At 36.5% G+C, this 16,967-nt stretch overlaps 1 pseudogene; it reads right to left on the bottom strand.

Annotated features, from left to right (window-relative positions):
- Window positions 1–14,632, bottom strand: part of LOC122747648 — a 71,487-nt pseudogene extending 56,855 nt beyond the window's left edge.
- Between the last annotated feature and the right edge of the window lie 2,335 nt (window positions 14,633–16,967).

The raw sequence follows: 16,967 nt of genomic DNA, 5'->3' as shown, positions 1-16,967 counted from the left end.
GTAAGTGTTATGTGTCTGAGGCCAGATTTGAACTCAGGCACTCCTGACTCCAGGGCCGGTGCTCTATCCACTGTGCCACCTAGCTGCCCCTTCATTCACTTTTGATTGTTTGAATGTGGTTGGTTTTTTTTGTTCTGTTTTTCATTTACATTGTATATATCGTTTTTGGTCCTATTTATTTCACTCTACATAACTTCATGTAGATCTTTTCTTTGCTTCTCTGTAATTATTGTATTAATGATTTCTCATGATACAGTAATATTTTATCACATTCCTGTGCTACAATTTGTTTAGCCATTCCCCAGTTAATAGACATCTACTTTGTTTTCAATGATTTGTTACTTTTCTCATTAAAATAGATATTCCTAAGGAATGTGCCGGGATGTGTATGAGAAGTAGTGTGTGTGTGTGTGTGTGTGTGTGTGTGTGTGTGTGTGTGTGTAGTATAGTATGTTATTGGGAAAAATATAGTTATCTAAGATGAGGAGAAGAGGCTAAAATGCAAGTAATCCAATGTAACTACTCAGTATCTTGATTTAAAGTAGCCTGAAAAAAGTTAGCATTTTTTTCTGAAATGTTGTTGTTGTTGTTGTTGTTTGTCCTTTGTTCTCAAAAAACTCATTCTTTCCTCCAGAGCAATCTGGGTCCAGTGGCAGGACATACATCAGGATGACTGGGGATTGCCCTGGATGTTTAAGGCAATTGTGGTTAAGTGGCTTGTCCAGGGTCACACAGCTAAGTTATTGTCTGAGGTGAGATTTACACTCAAGTCCTCCCAAGTTCAGGGCCAGTGCTCTATCCATTGTGCCACCTAGCTGACCTTTCTGAAACGTATTGTGAGACTAATCTTTCTATTTAGTCCAGTTGTATTACTATAAATGAACAAGAATTGACTTACTAATCATTTTCCCTACCTTGCATCTTTCTTCCACTATAGTTCATGTCAGCCTATTCCAGCTCAATCTTCACAGAATCTTCCTGATTTATTCAGTATGCAGGCATTCTACTTCTCATGTCCTGAGATCTCATATTGCAACTTTAAACCATTAGAGATAGATTCTGAGATAAGAATTCAACAGCAGAACATAAGATGAAAGGTGAAAATACAAATAGCTCCTCAGATACAGCCCAGCCCAAAACACTGGAACTCCATCAGAATAACATAAATGAAACTAGTAAAGTATATCCCTCCTCTCTCCACCCCAGCCCCGTCAAATGTGGGTCTACCAAATACTAGATGAATTCAGTTCAACAACAACAACATAAACAACAAAAACAACCGTTCAACAACTACTATAACATATGGCAATGTCACAGAGGGTTATGATATGTACCAGGTACAATGTGGAGAGTGATAAGAACAACAGAGTATTTCAGACAAAATGTTCTAGGAAACTCTGAAGAGGGAGTGATTATTTAAATCAAGGACACTTCCCAAACTAATGTATAAGTTCAATTGGGGATGTTGGAGATGTTGACTGAGAGCTATAAGAGCAGGTGACAAGCTATAATATGTCAGCTAAATTAAGTGGCACAGCATGGAGCAGAAGACAAACAACCCCTCCCCCCCAAGCCACATTCCCATTGCCATGAGAAATAGGCAACATATGGCAAAAAGCTCACTGATCAGCAGGGCATCCAACAGAGAGATGCTATTAGGCTGTGAGAACCAACAAACCCAGGGGAAGTAGGGTAGCCCACAGGGGAAAACTGTATTCTTTGTCATCACTGGTGAAAATATATTACTGCCAACACTAATTTTAACTATGAATATGTCAGGATATGAGGAAGTGCCCTGAGGATCTATTGAGATTAGAGACAGGTGGTCATTGTGCACGCTAATCAACAGGCTCTGAAAACATGTTTTGTGAAAAATCACCATAAAATTTTCAAGGTAATAATATCTGCCTGTTATAAAGGCACTCTCCTAAAGATCAAGAACACCTTCCATCTTGGAAAAGATTCATTATAGTAAGGGTGTCAAAAGAGATCAACAGGAAAATACATTGATTTCTGTCAATATACAAGTTTAGCTTCCTAGGATGGAATGAATGAGCAGTCCTCCTTCTCTCTCAGCCTCCACACAGCTAATCTGGCACATGTATCTTCCAGAACTGGCATTTGCTTATGATTCCAAACTTTTCAATTGTAACACAATCAGAAAGTTTAGGCAGAAATACAAACATGCAATTACTAAACAACTGCTTGCTGCAAATGTTGCTCTCAGTATGCAAAATGCATACTCTCTATTCATTTGACAAAACCATTCTTTGCAGTCACACACACACACACACACACACACACACACATACACAACCACAAACACAAACACAGAGGGATTTCTGTACCAGAATGAATTTTCTCCCTCATCTGTCTTTATAGTGATGTACAATGCTGTATTGAATAGCTCTATAGCTCACTCATAGATAGTAACACTTTGGAGCTGAATTGCATTTGTAACATCTTCCTTTATGATGACTTTCAAATCCATTTCTTTCTTTTCATTCCTACCATTCTTATAGTAGTACAAACATTTATCAACTCATATCTTCCATCCCTAGGATATACTTCCTCCTAACCTCTGCTGTTTAAGAATCCAGAGCTTCTTTCAAATCTTATCTCAAAGGTTTACTGCCTTTTACCCAAGACTTAGCCCAACGCCTCAAGGTGCTGGAAATTCCCCCCAACTGCCTTGCATTTACTTTCTAAATATCTTATATACACTTATATAAGTATATGCAGTCTACTTTATTAGAATATAAGCTTCTTGAAGCCAGGTACTGTTCTCATTTTTGTTGTTTTTGTGTCCTTAATACATTGCCTGGAATAATATAGAAGGTACTTAGTAATTACTTTTTAGGGTAGCTAGATAATACAGTGTCTAGAGTGCCAGGTCTGGAGTCAGGAAAACTCTTCTTCATGAGTTCAAATCTGGGCTCAGACACATACTAGCACTGTGACTCTAGGCAAGTCATTTTACCCTTTTTGCCTAAGTTCATAATAAATACTTTTTAATGTGTTCATTTTATTACTATTTTGGCTATTAATAAAAACAAGTATTTTCTATAGATGATGAATATTAAATTATTATACATGGTCTAAAAATTCAAAGGATTTGTGATTTCATTGAGGTATATTCTTTCTCTCTCTACGCAGGAAGTAAAATGTACCCATTCTGTCCCATCCTATGCCATTCTTATTCATATCTTTCTCTAAGTCCTCCACATTTTACCCAATGTCCTAGAGTTTTTCCTCCAGTGCTTGTGAATTTTTGGATACAAATGTGAGACTGAGGCTTGCCATATGCTTTCTTTAACTTCTGATGTACTATTGGCTTATTGTTTTGTTTTGTCCAGTGCCGTATGTCTTTAACTATATCTCTAATGCTATTTATCTTAACATCACAAACAAGTTACCATGAATAATATATATCAGCCAGCCATTTATCTTTCAACTGCCTTTGGTTTGACTAATAATACTGAGTCTTGAAAATGGTGGAAGAAAGGCTATGACTCTCCCAGCTCCAGAAAACCTGTCCACATACCTCCAAAAATAATATTACGGCAACTGAAAGGAATATACTTAGAGGACACAGGTGTGAATTGAATATGAAGAGATGATATCTGTAAAGGATTTATCCTTGTTTTTTGTAGGGTAGGCAGAGTGGGGTGGTTTATGTCTGTGGCTGGATTTGGGCTTGGAGCCTCCTGGGTCCAGAGCTGGTGCTTTGCCCATTGTGTCACCTGGCTGATCCATGATGACATATTCAAAAGAAAGTAAAGGGGTAAGATGAATGCACTGGAAGAAAGGGAAAGGGAGAGGTGGAAGGGGTGTAAAGTTACTCAAATAAAATAAAAGAAAAAAGCTTATGGAGTGGAGGGGAAAATGGGGAAGGAGCAGGGGAGTGAGTGAGCCTTACTTTCATCAGATTTGACTCAAATGGAGAATAACATAAACACTCAAGTGGTGATAGTAATATATTTTGCCCTGAGGGAAAATGGCAGGGGAAGGGGAAAAGTGGGGGAGAGGTGAAGGAAGGGAGGGGAGATTGGGAGAGGGGGCAGTAAAAAGCAAAACACTTTTGAGGAGAGATAGGGTGAAAAGATAGAAAATAGAGTAGATTTCAAGGGGAGGGAATCAAATGAAGAGAAATAGAGTTAGCAATAGTAACTGTGAAAGAAATGATGAGCAGGATGCTATTAGAAGGATGTATGAAAAATGCAGACCATCAATAGAGGAAGAACTGATGGTATTTGAAAACAGACTGAAGTATAATTTTATTTGTTAGCTACTCTTGCTAAAGTAATTCTGTCTATTTTCTTTCACAACTTTAGTAATGTGAAGATCCTTGGCATAATTGTACATGTATGACTTATATTGAATTTCTTGATTCCATAGGGAAGGTTGAGGAGGGAGGGAGGAAGAAAATTAGAACACAAAGTTTAAAAAAAATCAATGTGAAGAAATGATGAGTAGGTGGATTTCAGAGAAACCTGGAAAGACTTACATGAATTGATTCTGAGTGAGATGAGCAGAACCAGGAGAACATTGTGCACAGTATTAACAACATTGTGTGTTGATCAACTGTGATAGGCCTGACTATTCTCAGCAACACAATGATCCAAGATAGTTTCAAAGGACTCATGACGGGAAATGCTCTCCAAACCCAGAAAAAAGAACTGTGGACTCCAGATACAGATTGCCCCATACTATTTCTACTTTTTTTTGGTTTTCCTTTTATGAGGTTTTTACCTTTTGCTCTGATTCTTCTTTCACAGCATGACTATTGCAGAAATATGTTTAATGTGATTGTACATATATAACCTATATCAGATTCCTTGCTGTCTTGGGGAGGGAAGGGAGGGAGGGAGAAAAATTTGAAACTAGAAATCCTATAGAAACAAATGTTGAAAACTATCTCTACATATAACTGGAAAATAATAAAATACTATATTATCAATAATACTGATTCGTCTGAGAATGTAGTGTTTTTCATAGCATCAGGTCAACAAGCATTTATTGAGTACGTACCATGTGTCAAGCACTATGCTAATTGGAATATGTGATGACATGGAGGAAATTAGATTTCATCAGTATAAGCATTTCCTGGTACAGTGCAGGAACTCTCACCAAAGCATTTCATAATCCATCATTTAGCAGATAAGTTCCAGAAAGTTGTACAAGAAACACAGGAATTAAATTTATCAGAATCATAGCTAATGGATGTATGAGTTGGGATTTGAATTCATATTTGCCTGAATCCAACCCCAACACTATTAACCATGCTATACTCTCTTTACATCTTTAGATATATGTTCAAAGGATGGCTTTTGTGGCAGTGAGGATTCTAGTAATTGTGCTATAATGCAGAGAGGACTATATTTAGAGCCAAAGAGCCTATGTTGAAATCTTGGTTCTCTTGCTTACTACATGTGTGACTTTGGGGAAGTCCCTTAACCTGATGTTACTCATGTTCTTCATTTCTAAAATAATTTCTAATGGTCATTGCTTCTCAAATTCTATCATTTTATGAACTATTTAAGATACTTAACAATTCTGGAAATGTGACTCAGCTATCTTTCCTCCTCCTCCTAACAGATGAATGGCAAATTGAAAAGGAAGTTGTGAATAATTCCTGCCTAGGCAAGGTCCTGAGATACAGTCAATAAAGTATGCTAGGGGTGGGGAAGACCAGAGAGAGGAAATGGCCTTAGTCTAAAAATTAAAAGCTTGAGAGAAAACATTAGAACTCCCTTTAAACATATAAAGGTTTACTATAAGGATGACAGTGATTAATGTTTCTTCATTTCCTCAAAGCATTAAAGTTTAGTTTTATGTATTTTTGGTTTACTACACAATCTTCTACAGTAAAAGATTTGATTTTGTTTTTTCTTAGATAAGAAGGAATATGGATGGTAAATGGAACTGAATGCTACAATAAAATACCAACATTAGACATTTGGTTTCCTTCTAAGTAGAGATATAACTGGTCATTTTGGCACCCAGGTGTAATTAGTGGTGATAACAGGGCATTGGGAGGAACTCAGGAAACACAGACCTTAGGATACCATAAAGTGAAGGAGAGGAAGAAGAGAAAGACCTCACTTGGCCTGCAATCAAAACACTGCCATCTGGTAGCTCATCATTTTACTAATTATTCTTGATAACTAGTTGCTAATCTCAGTTGCTTATGTGCTTCAATAAGAGAACAAGTCCTGTTAGTATTACCTTCTAAATTTTAGTACCCTGAGGCATAGCCTTAGCACTAAGATCCTAGTTATGATTCTGCATTCAAAGAATAAAAAACAGAAAATATTGATCTTAATTGCTATACATCAGTATAATATTAATGTTTTCCAATATGCTAGAAAAATTTTTCAAGGCTTTCCTACAGAATGACAAAGAAATTCTTAATGTATATAAATTATAAGGTGAAAAAATGATAGGCAGAAATAGGAAGAACTTGAAAGATAGACTGGAAACTATATATAGGGATATTTATATTTTGAAGTAAACCTGGCAAAAAATGACCTCTTTCATAATGGATTATATTGATCATCTTCGTAAATTGCTGTAGAGAAAGAAACTACAGAATTGGGGCAGGATAAAAATGTGTGAAATTACCACCTTAGTTGACTATTAAAGAGAAAATTAGTGATAAGCAAAATGATTAGTATTAGCTAAGGCCTAGGTTAAAGTTGGACAACAGATTATGTATTGAATCAGTTATAAATCTTATTCCAGAAATGCTTAATGACCCGGAAGTAGAAGAACATAATATGAAAAGTATGGATAATTCAATGGGACAGTAGTTTTTGTTTTTGTTTTTTAGTGAGGCAATTGGGGTTAAGTGACTTGCCCAGGGTCACACAGTCAGTAAGTGTTAAGTGTCTGAGGCCGGATTTGAACTCAGGTACTCCTGAATCCAGGGCCGGTGCTTTACCACTGTGCCATCTAGCTCCCCCAGGACAGTAGATTTTTGCAAAATGTTTGGAAGAAAAGTGAATACAGAGTTTTGAAGTTTACCTTTTTGCAATGCAAAGGATATGAAATACAATGTTATTATTGTACTGTCACTGAGTTATTTCAGTTGTCCAACTCATTGTGACCCCCTTTGTTTTTGTTTTGGCAAAGATACTGGAGTGGTTTGGTATTTCCTTCTCCAGCTCATTTTTCAGATAAGAAAACTGAGACAAACAACATGAATTGCCCATTCACACAACCAACTAGTAAATGTCTGAGACCAGATTTAAAGTCAAGAAGATAAGTGTTCCTGATTCCAGGTCTGGAACTCTATTCATTGTACCACCTAGATGCCCAACTTCATTGCAGATGGGGGAAATAATAGACAGGAGGAAGGAGGAATAATTGAGTGACAGAAAGCCCCCATGAAGGCAGAGAACAGATTTTATTGGTGAAATAAGATAGTAGGTGACATGATAACATCTCAGAGTTCAAAAGGAACTCAGAAGTCCAACCAGTCCTAGTTATCTCCTGTATAAATTTCTTTCTTTTTTTTTTTTTTTTTGTGAGGCAATTGGTGTTAAGTGACTTGCCCAGGGTCACACAGCTAGTAAGTGTCAAGTGTCTGAGGCCGGATTTGAACTCAGGTCCTCCTGAATTCAGGGCTCTATCCACTGTGCCACATAACTGCCCCCCCCCTTATAAATTTCTAACACTTACTCTTCTTGCCTTCATTTAAAGACTTCTGTTGTTAGATAATGATTTCCGGAATTATCATTTCCCACTTTAGGATAGCTCTAACCAATGAGAATTCTTCCTTAAATTGAGTTTAAATCTCTCTCTCTTCACTTTCCACTAAATTCCTCCTAGATCTGATGTCTGGAAAAACTATAACAAATATAACTATTTTCCCACATCACTGCCCTTCAAATACCTTGGGTTACAAATTACCTGGGACAAGCACTATTTTTATTATGAATTCATTTGGAGACTTTAATGATTGTGTATGATTGTTTCTACTGACTGCTGATACAGAAAATAAGACCATATCATAATGATTCAAGATGAATTAACCTTTACTTAGTTTTCTCTTAGTTGATTGCTAGATTTCATGCTATATCCATATATAAGTGCCTTATTTTGTTTTAATTTTAGAATGGACAATATGGAAAGAAAAAACCACAAAAACTGTAGTTCTTAAAGAGTACACTTCAATGACTGTTAGAGATGTGGCAGCAGCTATTGGTGTGGGAAAATCAGGCATATCAAAGATCAGTTTAAGCCCATGATGAAACATCAGTCACAAGGAAGCACAAAGAAACGTACAGTCAAAACAGAAACAGAATCACCAAATGCCAAGAAAATATTAATTATTGCTACAAAAGAGCCTAATTAATATTCCACAAAACAAGCAAAGACCCTTAGAAGCATTTGGAAGCTGGAGGGGTTGTTACTGATTACAGTCATCCAAAGGTGGGAAAAAAGTTGTGTTTCTTTTTTTAACTACTAAATACCAATATGAAGAAAAAATGCTTGTCATAGGCAAAACAATATGAAACTAGAAGAAATAAAGATTGGAAAAGGTGCTTCTTTTTACTTAATTACTTTCAATTTAAGATCATATTAAAATTATTACCAGAATTTCAGATGAGCTTATAATATCTGGTCAGTTTCATAAGATGGCCAAAGAGAGGAGTCATTGATGTGGATGGAGAATTGGTTGACATGTTTGAGAAGAATATCTTTTGGAAGTAGAAGTCTACTAGGCAAATGATAATTGATTATATAATGTCATAAGCCAATGCATCAATGATTTGAAGAAGATGACATGGTCATAGGACGCGTACTTTATTTCTTTTAATGATAAGGAAATAAAAATGGTTTATAAACATCAGCAAAGACCAAGAAGCCTGAAACTACCCTTGCCCCCACTCCTACTTGCCCTCTCTGTCTCTGTGTCTCTGTCTCTGTCTGTTTCTCACTCTATCTCTCTGTCTCTGTCTCTCTCTGTCTCTGTCTGTCTCTGTCTTTGTTTCTCTCTCTCTCTGCCACCAGACAGACAGACAGACAGACAGACACACACACACACACATACACACACACACACACAAAGTGAACCAGGATTCATGAGTTTTGGGGGGGCAAGGTAATTTTCATTTAGGACAAAATGATAAAGGGATGAGTAAAAATAAAAATACCAACAAAGTTAAATTTGCCCACAGTAGAGTTGGAATTAGAGCACACTGAGAGCAGACAGTGGGTATTATTTAATGTGACTAACAAGTAATAGAGGATAGCTGAAAACACAATGAATCTGAGGGATCCTTTGGAAGTCAGATTTCTGATCATAATCTGAATGTAGTTAATACAGATAAAAAAGCATAGGAACAGGAGATAGAAGGGAAACACTCATTAGAAGTAGGGGTGAGAGAACTTTAGGGTAATGATAACCATAAAAAGGGGAGAAAATGAGTGGAGTATATATTTAGTCGTTTCAGTTATGTCTCACTGTTCATAACCCTATTTGGAGTTTTCTTGACAGGGATACTGGAGTGGTGTGCCATTTTTTTCTCCAACTAATTTTACAGATGAGGAACTGAGGCAAACAGGGTTAAGTGACTTGCCCAGGGTCGCATAGCTACAGAGGGAATCAGGATAGATCATAATATTCCAAACATAAAATGGTTCACATGTTGTAAATTCTTTAAGCTTGATACCTATGACAGTGTTCATAAAAGTCTGTTATTTTATTCTTGTGGGAATGAGAACTTCACTGAACACCCATTTTTTAAAGTTCCACCATGTCATCATGCAAGAAGAGTATAGTGTATCTAAATGCACTCTTAAGAGCATATCTTATAATCATAGAATCTCTATCACTAAAGGAGAACTTAGAAGATATCTTGTTTAGCACTATCATTTAACATGTGAAGAAGCAGAGTACAGACATGTCAATCAATTTATTGAAGGATATAAAACAAATTAGCAGCAAAACTACAACTAGAGCTCATAGCTCTGGAATCATAACAGTGTCATTTCTACTATACTTCTGGGCTATCCCTATCATACCAAAGAAATTGTAAGTTTTATTTCAATTGCTTGATTTTGCCACACTTATCATGAAGCATATTTTCTTGGGACAAGCTGAATGGAATGTCACAGTGGTTTATCAGCAGCAAGCATGGTTTATTCTTCAATTTAATTTAACAAATTTGTTGAGAGTATTGTATGGTTAAAACACTGTGCAGATCACTACAGGAAATACAAATTGCAGGTAAGATGCACTATCTGCTACAATAGACATTAACCACTACATTTTTTTCTTTTTTTAACCAGCTATATTTTAATTGTAGCACACACAATGGAACTCAATACAGCAGATGTGCTTCTACCAAAGCATGTAGCTTCTAGTTCAGTAAGCCACCTAGATCTTTTCCAAACTCTGATGTCTAACCCTGGGTTCCCCATCCTGCATTTCTGAAGTTTTATTTTTCATATTCAAATATATGTGACATTACCCCTATTCAACTTAATCTTCTCAGATTTGGCTCAGAGCCTGTCAACAACTTATCATACGACAATTTTATTATACAGTAACAGTTTAATAGTTTACAGTCCTTATGTCATCTTCAGATTGGATGAGCACACCACCTATGATTCTATCCAAATCATTGTTTAAAATGTTTTTAAAAAGCACAGAGCTACATTGGAAGCCTAATGACAAATTGAAGTTAAATTGTTATAGATTACTCTCTGAATCAGGTCATTCAACCAGTTCCAAATCTCCTTAATTGTTGTTTTGTCATCATTTTTCCATCTTTTTTGCAAAATAATGTGAAAAACCTTTATCAAAGACTTTGCTTAAATCTAGACAAAATATCTCTACAGCACTGACTTTATCTACTACTTTAGTGACCCTAAGCAAAGGAATAGGGGGTTAGCCTGCATGACCTGCTGTTGAAGTCATTCTGAATCTTTGTAACCACTTTCTTCCTTTTCTAGATCTTCACTAATCCTTTCTTTATATATCTGTTCTTTCTTGAATTTTCCCAGAAATCAAAGTTACATCTACTAACCTATGATTTTCCCTAAGATTATGTTCTATATCTATCATTGAAAATAAAGTTGCTCTTCTCTAGATCTATATTGCTTCACGCATTTTCTATGATCTTTCATATATGACTGACGATGACACATCAACTATATCCTCTATTTTTTTCAGTACTCAAGGATATAGTTTACATGAAGTAAGTGGCAAATTCATCAAAGGCAACTAAGTGATCCCTTACTATCTCCTTACTAATTTGGGGAATCAATTTCCGATTAATCATTTCCAGGCCAAATGTTCATTCCCTCTTCCTTCCATGAATGAGAAATTCTTACCACAGCTTCATTTCACATACTCACTAATGGGATTTTGACTTGTTCTATAATGAATTAGAAACAAATTAAATAATAGCAACTATCTATATCAAATGTGATAATTACTATAATCATACCATCATTCTTCTTGGTATTGATTTATTTTCCAGCAACATAATGAAAATTGTTCAATTCTCAAATGATGAATGATTTAAAACAACAATTCAGTCAAGTGTTCAGATGACAAGTAATGGGGTAAGTATGGTTTTCCCTAGGAATGTAAAACAAATCTTGTTTATTTTGTTACTGATTGCTTCAATGGATAGCACAGATAAGGATACTTGTTAATTTTCTAAGGAATTTTAGGTGGGAGGTTAACAGCTAGATCTAATTAGAAATGGCTAAACATATTTTCAACAGAAGGAAATTATTTAAGCATATTTCCTCTTTGCTACACATCACTCTGTGTAGTTAATGAAAGGCTGCATGTCAGTGTAAAAGGCCATTGAGCTACGTGGGAATTTGGGTTATGGAAATGGCCTAATATCAAGAGACTGCTCAGGTTATTGATGTTATTAAATCATTCTATATGACTGCTCAAATTGCTGATCTATTGGTTTTGATGGTAAGTAGTATTCAAATGATACTTGAACAGGTTGTGTAGATCTCCCTATTTGCCCTATATCACATTCTACCTTCTATTATTCTTATTCCTATATCTGTTGTTTCATACCTATTAGAATGGAAGATCATTGAGATCAGGGAACACAGGATTTCACCTTTGTCTTCCTTGTGCCTATCACAGTGCCCTTAAAGCATTCTAGGCATTTAAATAGAATATAATTATATTTGTAAAATACTTAGTACAATACCTGTTACATAGTACATATGACCTTGGGCCAGTTTAAAAAAATATAACCAGAATCTAGGACCATAAATCATCTGTATAGAATATTTTGTATACCTAAAGATCAGTACTGCTATTCTTGCTATCTTTTTTTTTTTTTTTGCGGGGCAGTGGGGGTTAAGTGACTTGCCCAAGGTCACACAGCTAGTAAGTGTCAAGTGTCTGAGGCCGGATTTGAACTCAGGAACTCCTGAATCCAGGGCCAGTGCTTTATCCACTGCGCCACCTAGCCGCCCCCTGCTATCTTTTAAAATATATGTTATTTTCCATCAATTACATGTGAAAATGATTTTTAACATTATTTTAAAATTTTGTATTCCAAATTCTATCTCTCCCCTGCCACCTACCTTACTTAGATGGTAAGCAATCAGATATAAATTATACAAGTGCAATAATGTAAAACATTTCCATATTAGTCACTTTGTACAAAACTCAAATGAAAAAAAAAAGTAAAAAATAACATGCTTCAGTCTGGATTCAAACAATATCATTTTTATTTTTTTAAGGAGTGGGAGAGTATGCTTCATTACTAGTCCTTTGGGATTGTCTTGCATCATTTTATTTCAGAGAATAGCTATGTAATTCACATTTCTGTTATTGAACCTCATTGTGCTGTTACTGTGTACAACATTCTCTGGGTTCTGTTCACTCCAGTATTCATCAGTTCATGTAACTCCAGGTTTTTCTGAAATCATCCTGCTTGTCCTTTCTTATACCACAATGATATTCCATTACAATAATATGCCCCAGCTTGTTTAGCCATTGCCCAATTAATAGGCATCTTTTCAGTTTCCAATTCTTAGGCACCACAAAAGAGCTGCCATAAATGCTTGTATAAATATGATCTTTTCCCTTTTTTTGGATGTCTCTGAGATACATACCTACCAGTGATATTGCTGGATCAATTGGTATGCACAGTTTTATGGCCCTTTGGACATAGTATCAAATTGCTCTCTAGAATGTTTAGATCAATCCACAGCTCTAGTGTCCCAGTTTTCTCATACGTTGCTATCTTTTAAAACACAACAAACACAAACACACACACACACACACATGATGATGATAATTCCAGAATACAAATAGTGGAAAGGGAAAAGTCAATCATTTATCACACATGTGTGTATACACATATGTATATATAATTGTAGGTATATATATATATGTATGTACAAACACATATCATAGAGATACATGCATATAAGGTGATGTAAAAATCTTCACATATATGCCATTTATTTTTTTAAAATGCAAAATAAACACATGTAAATAACAGCACTCCGATACTGCATTCATGTGTTCGGCTTAAATATGGACTCTATAAAATCAAACTTTTTTAAAAATGGTACACAACCAAGGAAACATCCTATTTAGGAAATGCACACATAGTTCACCATTTGCTTCTATTTTAAGACTATTTAATGATATGTAATGCTTAAATCATATGTAGGCCATAAGTAGAAAGAACCTTAGCAATTGTTTCATCCCATGCCGTAATTTTATAGATAGGAATCTGAAACCCAAGTGAGCTGTCTAAGGTAACAAAACTGTTAATCTTCAGAGGCAAAATTTTTCTTCAGGGGGCAGCTAGGTGGTGCAGTGGATAAAGCACTGGCCTTGTATTCAGGAGGACCTAAGTTCAAATCTGACCTCAAACACTTGACACTTACTAGCTGTGTGACCTTGGGCAAGTCACTTAACCTTCATTGCCCTGCTAAAAAATAAAAATAAATAAACAAACAGATAAAGATTCGTCTAAAGCAGAGACTTTATCCACTAGACCACATTGCCATTTTGTTGTTGTTATAGAACATCCAACAATGTGCCCATGCTCTTCATCCTTCCTATCAGTTTGCTCAGTTGTCACTGATGATGATTGGGAGATGGGTTGAGGGGATTAAAAAAATAGTAAAGTACTGACTGGGTTGGGAATGGATTAGTTCTTCACTGGATTTTCCTCCAGCAAATTGCAATCCTAGATATAGCCAGGCCTCCATTCTGAGACTCTTTCATATATAGACCCTTTGAAAGCTGTCCCAGATTTAAGGCAGTGTATAGGTCAATATTATCTCAAAGTCCTAACACTGTGTTGATTTTCACTATATTAACTAGAGGATCAAATTAAAATCAAAATACATTTAATCAAACAGCATAGCAAAGAAGAAAGAGAACATTCCCAATAAACAGGGGCATACTCTCCCACAGATCAATACAGGAAGATGAAATACATACATAGGAAACATGTGACCAGAGAACATGCCTGGAAGGATATGTACATACATGCAGAAAAACTCAAAACTTTAACCTGAACCCACCACTAATACACTCTGCTGCTGCCATCACTCTGTTGGGGCTCTTAGCAGAGCTACTGTTCTCCTCCGCCATCTGCAGGCCATTAGCCATGATTCAATTTTGTTCTTTTGGAAGGGGTCTGTAGATCATTAATTTATAATGCCAATAGGATATTTTTAAACAGAATCTAGACCCTTAACACAATTGGACAAAGTCCTTAGATATTTAAAATCTATTTTTAGAAATCCTTTTCCCCTGCTAACACTCAGCATCTTTCATTCTTATTTCTTATCTGAATTGCCAAAACTGTTTATTTTCTCAGTCAATAAACAATCAAAAACTATCTATTGTCTACTATTCACTAGACACTGTGCTAAGGATAAAAGGAAAGTAAAAAAAAAAGGAAAGTAAAATATTTGTTGCCCTCTGTGAGCAGTGATCTCACAATCTAATAGGGAAGCTAACAAATAATTATGCAGAAAAATATGTAAAACATAAATAGGAAATGATTAACAGGGGGAAAGCAGTGGAATTAAAAGGGATTTGGGAAAAAACCTCCTCTAGAAGGTGGGATTTCATTTGAGACTTGAAGGAAGCTAGGAAAGCCAGTAAACCAAAATGAGGAGGAAGATGATTTCAAGCACTGGTGATAGCCAAAGAAAATGCTCAGACCCAAGAAATAGAATATCTTGTTTGTGGAATAGCTAGGAGGCTAACGCCACTGGCTTGAAGAGTACATAGGATAGGGGATTAAAAATTATAAGAATACTGAAAAGGTGGAGAGCAGGGCTAGGTCATGATGGGCATTGGATGCCAGAGGATTTTATATTTGTTTCTGAGATGATAGGGAGACACTAGATTTTATTTATTAAGGAGATGATATGATTGGACATGAACTTTATGAAATTCACTATGGCAACTAAAGGGAAAGTGGACTGGAATGGGTAGAGACTTGTGGCACGGAGACCAACCAATAGGCTATAATGAGGTGATATGTGCCTGCAGCAGGGTAGTAGCAATATCAGAGGAGAAATGGGGACATAAAAAGAAAGAGAGAGACAAAGGGGGCAGCTAGGTGGCACAGTGGATAAAATACAGCCCTGGATTCAGAAAGACCTGAGTTCAAATCTGGACTCAGACACTTAACACTTACTTGCTGTGTGACCCTGGGCAAGTCACTTAACCCCAATTGCCTCACTAAAAATAAATAAATAAACAAATGAATGACTGAATAAATAAATAAATAAATGAAAGAAAGAAAGAAAGAATGAATGAATAAATAAACAATGATAAACCCATTCAAGCTACCCCAATTGGTCATCTCATCAGGTCAATTGGCTTTATCATCTCTATGCTGATGATTATCAAATCTATCTGCTCAAATCTATCTGCTCAGCCTCTCTTTGTGGATCTCCCATCTCACTTCCTCAAGTGCCTTTTCATATATCTTACACTCAACATGTCTGAACCTGAACTCATTATCCTTATCCTTGAATCTTCTACCTTTCCAAACTCCCAGGACATACTGGAAGAGTAGATAGAATATTGGACCTGGAGTCAGGAAGATCTGAATTCAGTTCTTGACTTCAGGAAGAATAAGAATTGAGAAAAGGTCATTGGATTTTACAATTACAAAATCACTGGAACCTTTGGAGAGAGCAATTTCCATAGAATGATAAGATTGGAAGCAGGACCATAGGAGGTTAAGAAGAGAGTAAGAGGTGTGGGGACCAATTTTTAATTGGGGAGTGTTAGCTAAGCGGCTTGTCACAATATTGGGGCAAGGAAGGAGACTGGCAGCCTCCCTCAAAACAGAACAGGATTTATTTTAACAAGAATGAACTTAAAAAAAAAAAAACACACATGGGGCAGATAGGTGGCACAGTGGATAGAGCACCGGCCCTGGATTCAGGAGTACCTGAGTTCAAATCCAACCTCAGACACTTAACACTTACTAGCTGTGTGACCCTGGGCAAGTAACTTAACCCCAATTGCCCAGCAAAAACAAACAAAAACACACACACACACACACACAAACAGGATCAGTAGGATCAAGGGAAAGGAAATAAAATGGGGAAAGGGAAATTATACAACCTCAAAAGATACCACCGCCCAGGAATCAGCTGAGCATACACCACAGACCTCCTGTCTTTCCAGCATCCAGTTAGAATGCCCAATTCTCCTCCCCCAAACCTAGAAAACCCCACACAGCCCCAGTCAATGGGATGGCCGCTCTGACAGTCACTTGACTGCCCTCACTAGGCCTCCAATCATTACAATTTTGCCAGGCCCATGTAGGCTTCGATGAGTGGTGATGAGGTGAGGTGCCAGTGCCAAGGCAAGGGCTACAATCAGTGGGCAGAGCAACCTGCAGTTTGCAGAGCCCCAAACCAGTGCACGCTAAGGCATAAAAACCTCAAATAACAATTAATTCTTTACAGAGGAA

Source organism: Dromiciops gliroides, chromosome 3 (assembly GCF_019393635.1).
Source record: "Dromiciops gliroides isolate mDroGli1 chromosome 3, mDroGli1.pri, whole genome shotgun sequence".
Classification (NCBI taxonomy): domain Eukaryota; kingdom Metazoa; phylum Chordata; class Mammalia; order Microbiotheria; family Microbiotheriidae; genus Dromiciops; species Dromiciops gliroides.
The sequence above is the reverse complement of the archived record's forward strand: the minus strand, read 5'-3'. Positions and strand labels throughout refer to the sequence as shown.